Genomic DNA, 12,434 nt, shown 5'->3' with positions numbered 1-12,434 from the left:
GTAATTGAATATTCAAGAACCATAGAATCATCTGCTTTTAAAGGTGAAAACAAAGAATATGTAATTGTGAATTTATGACATTTCCTTAGCAAAATTTTTAAATTTTAATGAGAAGTCTCAAAACTATCAATCTAGATGAAATTTCTATAACCACTGATCAAAATCTGTCCTGGGGCAGGTTCACTAAGTAGCTCATTTTTCATAGACAGTAATGCAGATTTTTAATGTTTTTTTTTTCCAAGGACCTCATGAGTGCATGAAAGGATAACTTCTTTTCCTATAAGATGCACATCTAAAAATATCTTTTCATAAATTATACAAAGCTTACAGCATTACTTGGAGCCAGACAGTACTTGTATCCCTTCAATGGTAAGATTTCCAAAGAAAGTCCTTTTACCTCATGAGAAATGAGAAGGGAGGAAGTCCCCTTCTCTGTTAAGCACACTACATAGTGCCAGGTGCTGTGATGCATGACAGGTTTGCACTGATAAATAAAATAGAAAGCATTCTTACACTTTCATGTTTTCTATCTGTTGAATTAACCATCAACCTTTTTTTTTTTTTTTTTTTTTTTTTAGAGTAGGTTATGCTAAGTCTCTGAATGAACAGTGTTCAGGCTGTAAAATAATTGGGAACTTGCTTAGAGACTATGTTCTGGGACAGCCTGTCTGGAGAGGTGGCTTTTAAGTCAAAATTTGAAAGATAAGGAAGAGGAATTGCTGGATTAAAGCAAGGGAATGTGTCATTATATAAGACAAGTGAGGAAAAGGAGGATATTGTGTATGGAGTCAAACACTGTAGATCAATTAGTTAAGAACAATGACACAGTCATTCAATTTAAGAAGAAGATTATCAGTGGCTTTCACAAGAGCAGCTTTAATTGAGTAGTAAGGAACAGAATTCAAATTGCTCATAACTGAGGAATGAATGGGGAGTAGTGAAAGGGAAGCCATGAACATAGACAGTCAAATCAACATATTTGGCCAATCTCACGTTGTTGTACTATCTAAATACTTAATGCAAATTGTAAGTTAGTAACATTGTAAGTGATTATATTCTAACTTATTAAAAGGGAGTATTATACAGCCATTAAAAGTGGTAAGAGAAGAGTATTTAACGATGTATGGAAATGCTCATTAATGATTAAATGTAAAAGCAGAGTATCAAACTGAATATACAAATTTTAAAAAACGTGACTATAATACTTTTGCTTATGGTATATTTAAATAGGAAATATATGTTAATTTATGTATCATAATTATATATTTGTTTAATGTATACATATAAATATATGTAACTGGAAAGTAATGCACTGAAATATAAACGTTATCTTTGTGTGACATTTTTATTAACATTTTTTACAATGAATGTGTATTACTTTTATAATCACAATTTAAAAATTAAGTGTTAAAAGTAAAATATCATAGGCTCTAAAATCAGACAGATCTTTTCAAATCTATGTTCTAGTAGTCACTAATTTAACTTCTCTGAGTCACACTTTCTTTTTCTGTAAAAGTGTTAATTATAATAGCTTCCTTGTAAGATTATTAGGTAGATTATACTGAACATGTGTTAATAGCTTGTAGCACTTTAAAAAATATTTATACTATCAATAATCTGCCATAGATTTTAAAAATATATGTATACTTTCAGTTAGATATCATGAGAAGAAAAGAACAATAGTGCAGTAAATTAAGGAAAGAATGGAATTTTAAGTAAGTTAGAAATATTGGATACAATATATAACATTAGTGAGCCTTAATGGCTTTATTTTTTTAGAATAAAAATATATAAATTTTTGTTAGGAGAAAATCTTTATTATCCATAATATGTATTATTTGAAAATATTCTGTATATGTAAGTATCTCCAGAAAGTATCCTGTCATCATTGACTAGGTGCTTTTGTACTCTACAGAAACCAAATGTGATCCATTTAGATGTGAAAACTCATAATTGGGTGCTTCTGGAATTTGGAGAGTAGATGAACCCTGGAAAGTTAATGTGGTAACATGCATAGACCAGTTATAAATTAGGCCCATAAAAATGAAAAGTAGAAATTTTCCTACACAACTTTATGAAAATCAGAGCTAGGTCATTCTGTTACTTTTATTGTAAGGTTACGGTAGAAGATAAACTAACTTCTTTTCTTCTTAGGGTTAAATTTGTGGCAGTTTTGTAATAAAATTTATTCCTTCGTTAAAGGTAATAGCAAAGGGAATAAAGTTTTCTATACCTAAGGCTAATACAAAATTACAACTCAGATGAAATTTCTCTTTCGTGTACCCTCTGCCATAAATCCAGGTTTGTAAACTTCAGCCTTTTATTTGGGTGTCCTATAAAAATGGTAATCTAGTTGAATTAAGTAAATGCCTTTTTGGTTATAAAAAAGGTGTTTATATCACATATATACATTAATGATTTTTTCTTCATTTTTGTTATCTCTTAAGCAACTATGATATTTGGGCACACAGAAGAATGTGTTGGCAGACACAAATCCTACCCTTAATGTGGTTGCAGTCTTAAGTTTGATAACACACGTGGGAACAGTCAAGTCCCATAAAGAGTTTCCAGGCAGATGAACAATACCAGCATTAAATAAGAAACTTAAAAATAATAAACTGAGGTTTTGGTGCATTTTGGAAGAGATTGGCAAAAGAGGTATAGATGCATATTTGAATAAGATAAATTCCGTCAAGAGTTGCTCCCCTGTCCTGTGTTCCTGGGGAGAACTTCAGAGAAAATATTAGGCTTTAGTGATAGTTTGATTAGTGGAAGGAAAGAAATCAGAGAGCTCTGATAGTAGACACTCTAGAAATCAGGTACATCTTCTGCAATACAATAATAATTTTCTTCCATTGAGAATATAATTAGATTATCTATCAACAATCAAAATGGAATTATACAATGCAGTCATCAGTAACCAACAATTGAGTGTCCTATAACTGGACTTGGTAAAAAGGTAGGAAGCAATATGGATACAGCAATCTTGTATTAGTTAAAAATGCATTCTTTCATGTCAGACTTCAGAATTTCAGTACTGGCCACTTTCATAACTGAATCTCTAAGCCTATATTTTCTTATCTGTAAAATAGAGAAAGTCAATAGTCCCTGCAAAACTGTTCTGTAATGACCATCAAACTCATGAGATCGAGTGTGGTTTAACCAGCAATAAAGGATTTTAGCTTCAAGAAAGAACAGTAAGGAAAGTATATATAGCAACAACATAGTAGAATCTATGTATTCTGCATAGCTAACATACAGTGCTTTGATGTTCACTCATTCCACACTTGGGAGTATATATGATCATGAGAGGTGATGTTGGACAACTTCAGTTTAGGGGAAAAATCAGTTCTGCAATCCTTTGAGCTTTTATGTTTAATTAGGCATACAGTCACCTCAGGTGATTGTGTTCAGCCACCAAACTTCAGGGAAGTTGCTTCTTATCAATATTGATTACTCAATACTTGCTCTGGACAGTGAGACAGGTGCTTGGTCCAGGGCATGGTTCTTGACCAAATTCTCACTTGTCTTTTAATTTCCTATACATTCTGTGGGTAATGCTATTAGTAGAATTGACCGAAGGTCAAATCCTCAGGAATCCCTGAAGCTAGAGGAAAGGCCACAGATACAGCTGCCAACAGCCAGCTCTTCCCTTCCGAATCTACCTCATAGGCTTTTAAGGGGATTTAATGAAGTAGTACAATTATGATGCAAAGGAGAGTGAATAGTAATAAGGTACAATAATTAATATTGATATTTGGTTTGAGGTTTTATATGACCATATTCTATTTAGAACATGGTATCTGCAACTATAGTCACTGGATTACCACTAGCACTATTATTACTATAACTACTACTGAAAGCACACACACACACACACACACACACACAAAAAAAAACTACCTTTATATTTTTCTTTAGTTTCACACTTGGAAGCAATTTTTACATTGCATTGTAATCAAGAACTGGAGATAATTTTTCTTTGTTTATAGTTTCATCACTAAATGAACACATATATTTAAGTAGTTATTATGGAGAACTAATTAGTTTATGACATCAAACCTATGTTTATTTTATAACATTGGATTTAACTGTGAGTCTCCACTCAGGCAAATTTGCTAAAGGTCTTTGCTCTATCTTTAGTAAATTACTAGAATCATCATATTTTAGTGAAAAATTTTGAATAAAAATGGATGCTCCATGGAGTTAATTTATATACACTTATGCTTTAGAGTTATAGCTCTAGAAACAAAGCATACAGAAAAGGTCCCTAGACTGCAGAAATGGTGGCGGGGAGTAGCCAGGCCCTGGAGACCCTGCTGGGTTCACTGTGACTTCTGTTAGCTGCATCAAGCAACAGAACCATATTTGGGAAGTGCTGCTTCTTCAGTTTGGTGACCATGAAGGGATGAAAACATCTGAATGACATGCTGCTGAGTGGGCTCCTGGACCCCTGAAGAGTCCACTCATCCTTGTCTCCACCTGAAACATGACTGGATCCTTAACAGAAGTCCTGCCTTGCCTCTCCAGTGTAAGAAAAAACAGTATTCTTGGATGTTTAGTGTTTGGACTGTTTGAGAGTGAAAACCCAGAGGAAGATAGTTGGTGGCAGAACTACTGACAATGAAACCAGTGGAATCAGTGACCTTCAATGATGTAGCTATCAACTTTACCAAGGAAGAGTGGGCCATGCTGGACATGAACCAGAGAAAGATATTCAGAGATGTTATGCTGGAGAATATCAATCATGTGGTGTTCATGGGGTATCAGGTCTGCATATCAGAAGTGCTTTCACAGTCAGAACAAGGAGAACTGTGGAAAGAAGGATTAAGTTTTCTCCAAGTGCAAGTCCAGGCAGGGTGAATGACCATAAAAAACAAGAAATGATAACCTTGCAACATATCTCTAAGAAAGACACATCTACTAAGCAGACAGCAGATTTCTCACAATGAAGAGGATCCCCTTGAAAGTAATGATTTGGGAAAATACTTCACTCACTCCACAATGACTGACATGGGAAAGAAACCCAATGTAAACAAACAATTTCAAAGAGTTCTCAATTATCATTCATTCATTGGTCAAAATAAGAAAACTCAAACTGGATGTAAGTCATTTGTCATCTATGTGGAAAAGTCTTCAGAAGTAGTTCTAGCCTTAGACCCCTTGAGAAAATACACACTGGAGGAAAGCCACATGGCTACCATCTATGTGGGAAAGACTTCACTGGTAGTTCTACCCTCAGACAACATGAAGGAATTCACACTGTGAAGGATCCATGTGTATTCCATCTATGTGGGAATTCCTTCAGTCAAAGTTTTAACTTTAGGCAACATGAAAGAATTCACAATGTGGAGAAACTATATGCCTGCCACAGATGTGGGAAAGATTTCATGGATAGTACCACCCTCAGACAATGTGAGAGAACTCATACTGAAGTGTAAGTATATGTCTGCCATGTATGTGGGAAAGATTTCACTGATAGTTCTACACACAGACAGCATGAGAGAATTCACACTGGGGAGAAACCATATGTCTGCAGTATGTGTGGGAAATCCTTCAGTCATTGTGGTAACCTTAAGCAACATGAAAGAATTCACACTGGGGAGAAATCCAGTGTCGGCAATATATGTGGGAAATCCTTCAGTTTTTGTGGTAGCCTTAGGTGACATGAAAGAATTCACACTGCAGAGCAACTGCATCTGCCATCTATGCAGGAAATCCTTCTATGTACATGATAAACTTAGACAACATGAGAAAACACACTGGGGAGAAACCATAAGTTGGCCATCCATGTGGGAAATCCTTTCATCTACATGGAAAACTTAGGCAATATGAGAGAACTCACACTGGGGAGAAACTAAAAGTCTGCCATCTATATGGGAAATACTTCCATTTATGTGGTAAACTTAGGTTACATGAAAGAACTCACAGTGAGAAGAAACTATACACTTGCCATGTATGTGGAAAATGCTTCATTGATAGTCTCAGATGACATAAGGTAATTAACACTTGGGAGAAAACATTTCTCCCATCTAAGTAGGAAAACCTTTAGATATTATTCTGCTATTGGATGTCAGAGAACTCATTAAATATATTTTGCTTATGGAACAGTCTTCAGCCATAGCTTTACCATTTAAAATAAAAAAATTCATACAGTAGTGTAATAAATTTCTCTCAATGTAATAAATGGGTAAATGTTTTTATTTATAATCTATGTTTAAATAACAGGATTTTACTATTTTAGGATGACCTCAAAGTCTGTAATTACCTATAATAAATTTCAGCTTAGCTCCATCCTTTGGTATACAAGTATAGCTCAGAGTAGGATTAACTCCTAAACCATAAAAATGGACAGAAATATCCTTACTAGGAGGAGGATATTCTAGGAGAACAAGATATAATATTTGATGGAGTGGCTACTCAATGAATAAATGTGATAAATTCTTTACTTACAAAGCAATGGGTAGAATACATGTGAAGTTTTACATTGTATAAAACATTCTATGTATTTGTAGAATGAAGAAAAGTCTTTGGTGTTTTTAATTTACCCATCAATGTTAAATTTCTCATACTGAGGAAATGTCAACACTAAAATCAAGGTGAAAAAATGTTCAGCTGCAGTTCATACCAGGAATATCAGACCGGGAAAAATAACTGTCAAGAATGTTTTACAACAAAATTCAGACATGAATTCAGAGTTTTTCCTTTTGACATATCAATGAAAAATAAATTAAAATATAGGATTGTGAGGTGAGCTGGAACTGCTGAATGTAGACTTTTGTGATGAGTTGTAGGCAGGGAAACCAGAGTTCTTTTCAACAGATTAGCACATGCACATATTTATGAGGTAAAAACTGTGGCTGAAAATTCTAATTTTCAACTTCTATTTTTTCTTACAACTCTATAAACATAATTATACTGACTAGGTTAAATCAGAAAATATCTTTAAATGTTAACTGACAAATGTACAACCAGTGATGATATTTCATAATTCTTATATACTGTTAACAAGTATGTATAGAGCAATAATGAACAGAACATAGATAAACAGATTACTTAGGACTCATTTCTAGTGATGCAGACATTTTCCCTTTTAAATGTTTTTATTGGTCTTTCAACTTAAAATGGAAGTAAAATTAAATCTTTGAATAAAAAAAAAAAGAAACAAAGCATACGGGAAGTTATAGCATTTTGCATTATTAGTCTTTGGAGGACCAAAGAAGTAAAGCAAGGGAGAAAAGCAAATTAAGTTGATCTGTCTGCTTTCTTATTTATTTATTTATTTATTTATTTATTTATTTATTTGTTATTAATTTTCCTTCCAGAAATCCTTGAAACAGGAAATATCACATTTTTGATGTCTGGGGTTTCTGGACTACTGGCTCTCCTAATTAGCAGGTTTTAAGGCCTTTTGGAGAAAGTTGTTAGGAAGATGTTTATTTTTAGTTGTGGCATTGTTTCTCTTCTCTCCTTTTCTCCTTATTTCTGTCATTCCTTTTTCTTAGTCCATGTTTTGAGCACTGCAATGTTTTACATAATTTATATTTGACACTCATTTTGTAGACTCTTCTCTTTGATTTCTCTCAAATATGAAGAATACTAAGATTCTCCCTGGAGGACTCTAAGGTTCCTTGGTCTGATATCTTTGGCTACTACAAGAATCATGCTATGGGTGTTCTTTTGACCTTGGAGTACACTGTCTAACTGTGATAAGTTTATGACCTTCAAATTTTTTCCCCCAAATGTTAAAGAGACATGACTTTTTAAATAGAATTGTATACAGGTTATATTTTAGACTCAGTGGAAGCATGATTCTTTGTATTGCGTTTTCTTAAAATGAAGTAAATTAGTCATTTGATGAAAAATGTCTCTGGATTTAGATAATCCCTGCATTTACCCAATTTTCCTATGTTATAAAATGTTTTGTGATACATGTGAAATGCTTTTCAGATGTCCATGCCTGTTCCAACCCAGATTAGCCCCAAGACCAGAGAACACATCTAGAACAGTTACCCATGAGTTTAAATCTGCCGAGGTGGGGAGGAGCTTATAAAGGTTTGTGACAATGGAGTTTCTCACACGATTTGGTTACAACAAGGTCTCACAAGATTTGGTTACCAACAGTGATCAGGGGATGGAAGTTTTAATGTTTCCCACCCTGAGGAGGTGGGGGTGGCTGTCGACCTCCTACAACGTTCCTGGTCATGTAGGTGGCTGCATGCAGGTGAGCAGGTGGGGCCCTGGACCTGGCTCCTCACAGTGCACTCCCATGCAGCATACCATGTTGACCATAGGACAGGCATTGGATCCATATTTTGCAATAACAGGAAAAGAGACAACAGAACACTAGGAGTTCCCACTCACAGAGATAACAACCCCACAAAGAGATGCTACTGACAATTGATAAAATCTGTGATTTTCAGTAATTCTGCAAGGCAATCAAGTGTTCACACAGTCCAGTTTGCAGGGGTTACAGTCCAAGAAAGGCTGCTAGCACCTAAAGGTGGCAAGTCCATGCAAACCCAACATTGGGTTCAATTGTGGGCATGAGTTACCTCTGAGGCCCCTAGGGTGCTATGGGCAAAAGGAAAGATGTTTATGGGGAACAATAAGGGATAATGCCTGCTTATCTAACAGTATACAGGCTAAGTTTCCATTCATGGACAGAAGAGTTCCTGGGGAAGGGGTGCTATGAGGGGATTTTAGATACCATACTTTTTCCCCTAGCCATTACAGGAAGCCTGCTGGAGTTAGAATCTGTGGTTAGCCTAGGCATAATAAGTGTCCACAAAGTCATACATACAGTACCTTGAGGTATGGGGGTCCTGGGTTTGTTATATATACAGTTTTTGGCATTTTGTGTATAAACTGTGGTTTAATGCTTAAATCGTAGGTGACCTCAATACCCCATAGACTTAGGATTCCCAACCAGCACAGCTGCATTGACCAGGACCACAGCCAATCAGCTTATTTTCCCCAATTTCTAATGCTTGTGGTGCAGGCAAGAGAAAATTATTTTCATTACTTCATTGTGGTTGAAATGTTGTCAGTCCCTTTACCTGAATTCGCAGCGCTTGCATGGGCCCTGCAGTCACCAATTTGACAGGAGCGGGAACAGTGCTTGAGGTCATGAACTCAGGCTGGTGGGGGCTGGATATAACCAACTGGCCCACTGCTGCAGGGATTGTTTCTCATCTTTTAGCTGTTTTTACTAAAGCCCATTCATAATTTCAATTAACCCAGCTGCTGTGGAGTTGTATGGCAAATGTCCATAAGATAATCATGTTCAGTAGCCCAGGCTTGGGTTAATTATCTGGTAAAGAGGGTCCCTCTATCACTGTCCACATGTGTGGGGACCCCAAAGAAAGCACTTAATTTCTCTAGGCTACATATTGTAGCCCTCTGTTTAGCTTTTCCTACTGGGAAGGCCTGTAATAGCCCAGTAGCTGTGTCTATGGCTATAAAGTCATATTTTGCACCCTCAGATAAGGGAAGCAGCCCAATGTAGTCTATTTGTCACCTGGTGACTGGGGTCTGCTCACAGCCAACGTGACTGAGTTGGTGAGGAAGCATTCTTGGTTGTCACGGCAAAAGGAGGGGCAACATCCACAATGTCTTTCAAAATCTGTTGCCTCATGGTGGGCAACTGGAATTGCTGCACCAGCCTCCACAGAGTCTGGTTTCCTCTCTGTTTTCTTATGTAGCCATTCAGCAGTCTCATGTGATGTTGATTCCAGGCTATGAACTTTTGCTAAAACAGCTGCTTCAATATTGCCAGGGAAAGAATCAGTATTATGGACAGAGACATGAAACACAGTTATCTTGTGCTTGTGGCAGGCAGCCTGGATGTCTTCCCACATTTACTTCTCCCCTAAGGAGTGGCTGACAACTGTCCATTGCTCTTGCTTCCACGTGGCCATCCACACCATTAAGCCCCAGTACATTGCCCAGTTCTTAGTACAAATAGTGCATCTCCTGGTTCATGAACAATGGCCATCCATACAGCCCTTAATTCAGCCCATTGGCTACTTTGCATAGTTGCAGTTTCCCACCATATGGTACTAGGTTGCATGGCTACTGCCATCCAGGTGGTGGGCTGCCTGTGTGCTGATCCATCAGTATACCAGGCAGACTCAAGTATATTGCCACATTCTCCAACAGTGGGCACAGAGACAGTTACCTTGGGAGGATTAGCGGGGAGAGGCAAATGCCATTCTTCTACTTAAGAAACTGGTTCTAAGATGTTGTGCATCACTGTGCTTAAAGGGCTATTGTTAAAAATGCTGTGCTGTAGCAGATAAGCTTTCTATTTCATTAATGTGCTCAATTGCAAACTGCCAGAGTGAGGCTTAATGGCAGTGTCCTGTATCCACCCTGAATGGGGATGGCTGTTCTTAATTTCACAGGGCATTTCCGAGTTAGCCCTTTAAGTTGCAGTTAAGCATTATAGGCAGCGCACAGTTGTTTTTCTAAGGGACTGTTCTGCAGTTCAACTACTTTCATGAGCTGAGACCAAAAACCAATGGGAACTTGCTTTACCTGTTGCCTTTGGCACAAGCCCCACCCAAAGACAATATCATACTGACCACATCTAATTCACAAGGGACATCTAGGTCCACTCCCCATAAAGCCTGAGCCTGTGCGACGGCCCGTTTGATTTTCTCAAAAGTAGCCTGCTGTGAAACATCCCATTCCCATGTTTTTCCTTTCCTAACTATGACATACAAGGATTTTAGATTCTGCACTAATTGGGGTATAAATGGTCTCCAATAACCCAACAAACCAAGGAAAGACATGAGCTGTTTAGGAATATGTGGAGTGGAGTAATTTTGCACTTTATCAACAACAGCAGAGAGGATAGTCTTAGTGGCATTTTCCAGTTCTGCGATATGAAAGAAAGTGACCTCTGCCAGAGGTTTCCACATTTTAAAATATTGAGCTACCAAACCATGGCAAGTAGGGGGACCTTGAAGATATCCTTGTGGTAGCATGGCGAATGTCCACCGTTTTCTGCACACACACACCCCCCACCCATGAAGGTGAATGTAGACTGGCTGGAAGGATCTAAAGAAATACTAAAAAAGGCATAAACAAGATCTAACACAAAATGAAACTGGCCCAACTGAGCACTTATGTCCTGTGACAAGGTAGCTACATTTGGCACAGCTGCAAACAAAGGAGGAGTTACTTTGTTAAGCTCTCTGTAATCACTAGTCATCTGCCAGGCACCATCAGGCTTTTTCACTGGCCAGACTGGGCTATTAAATGAGCTGTGAGTGGGGATTATAATGCTGGCTCTTTCCAATTCCTTAATGGTGACAGTGAATTTTTTTTGATGGCCCCTTGGTAACTTATATTGATGCACTGCCACCATATGTCTGGAGGAGAATACCTTTACCAGTGACCATTTAGCATGTCCTCTTTGGGTGGTTTTGACCACCCAGCAATGGAGAAAAAATTCACCTATAGTAGTTTGCACAGTGATATTCTGACTTTTGCTGGCTAATAATTATTTTTGTGTTGCTTTAATCCATTTTCCATATATTAAGGTGCATTCTGCTCCAGTATTCACCAGTGCCAAAACTCTGTTCATTAGTGGGGGGCCAAAAAATAATTAGCTCAATATGCAGCCTCTGATCCCTAGTGTCCCATATATAGCTTTTATTTGGGGATCTTGAGCCATCCGCTGTGTGAGGGGAAAAGGGGCTTGCCATGCCTCCTTGGCAGGGGGAGTGGGGAAATTTTTATACTGTAAGGGCTGAGTTTTCTGGCCAGAGTTCATATCTCCCGCCAGTGATCTGGTTCTAAATTTGGTGTATAGCTGCTTTTTTGGTAATCTACTCCACAACCTTACTAGCACAGGGTTTGGCTATCAATATCTTCAATTTTAGTGCCAGCAGCTATTAGGTGAGCCCACATCTGTCTGCATGACACATGGTTTGGAATATCATGTCTCTTTGGGGCACAGCCTGTAGCCCTGACTCTAGTTCCTTTCTGCCTTAGGCATTCAGATTCTCCTAGATCTGCTACTACTTGGGCAGCCCTAGAGATAGGTTGCCACACCAATGTGCTAAGAATGGGCACCAGTGTCCCATACCATTGATTTGGGGCACTATGTAAGATTGTGATTTTTATGCCCATGGTGAAAGTTTCATTATGTGGTCCCACAAAGTTAGCAGCATAAACTACATGTTTTACTCCTACTCTCCTTAGTATATCTTGTAATTCATCAAGCATGCTCCAATGGGAGGTGACCTGGGGCATGTCCCCCACATTGGGCCAAGCTTCTTTACACTGAGTCACTAACCAATTTAATAGTGAGTGGGACTTAGGTCAGGTGCCTAAGGGATATATTATGTTGGCAGAGGGAAGGGTGAATGGTAAAAGAGGCCAATTTGCTTATTTCATGTCCTGAAAGCAGTATTCCCTCCATA

This window comes from Choloepus didactylus, chromosome 5, assembly GCF_015220235.1.
Source record: "Choloepus didactylus isolate mChoDid1 chromosome 5, mChoDid1.pri, whole genome shotgun sequence".
In the NCBI taxonomy this organism is placed as follows: domain Eukaryota; kingdom Metazoa; phylum Chordata; class Mammalia; order Pilosa; family Megalonychidae; genus Choloepus; species Choloepus didactylus.
Note: the sequence above shows the minus strand (reverse complement) of the source record.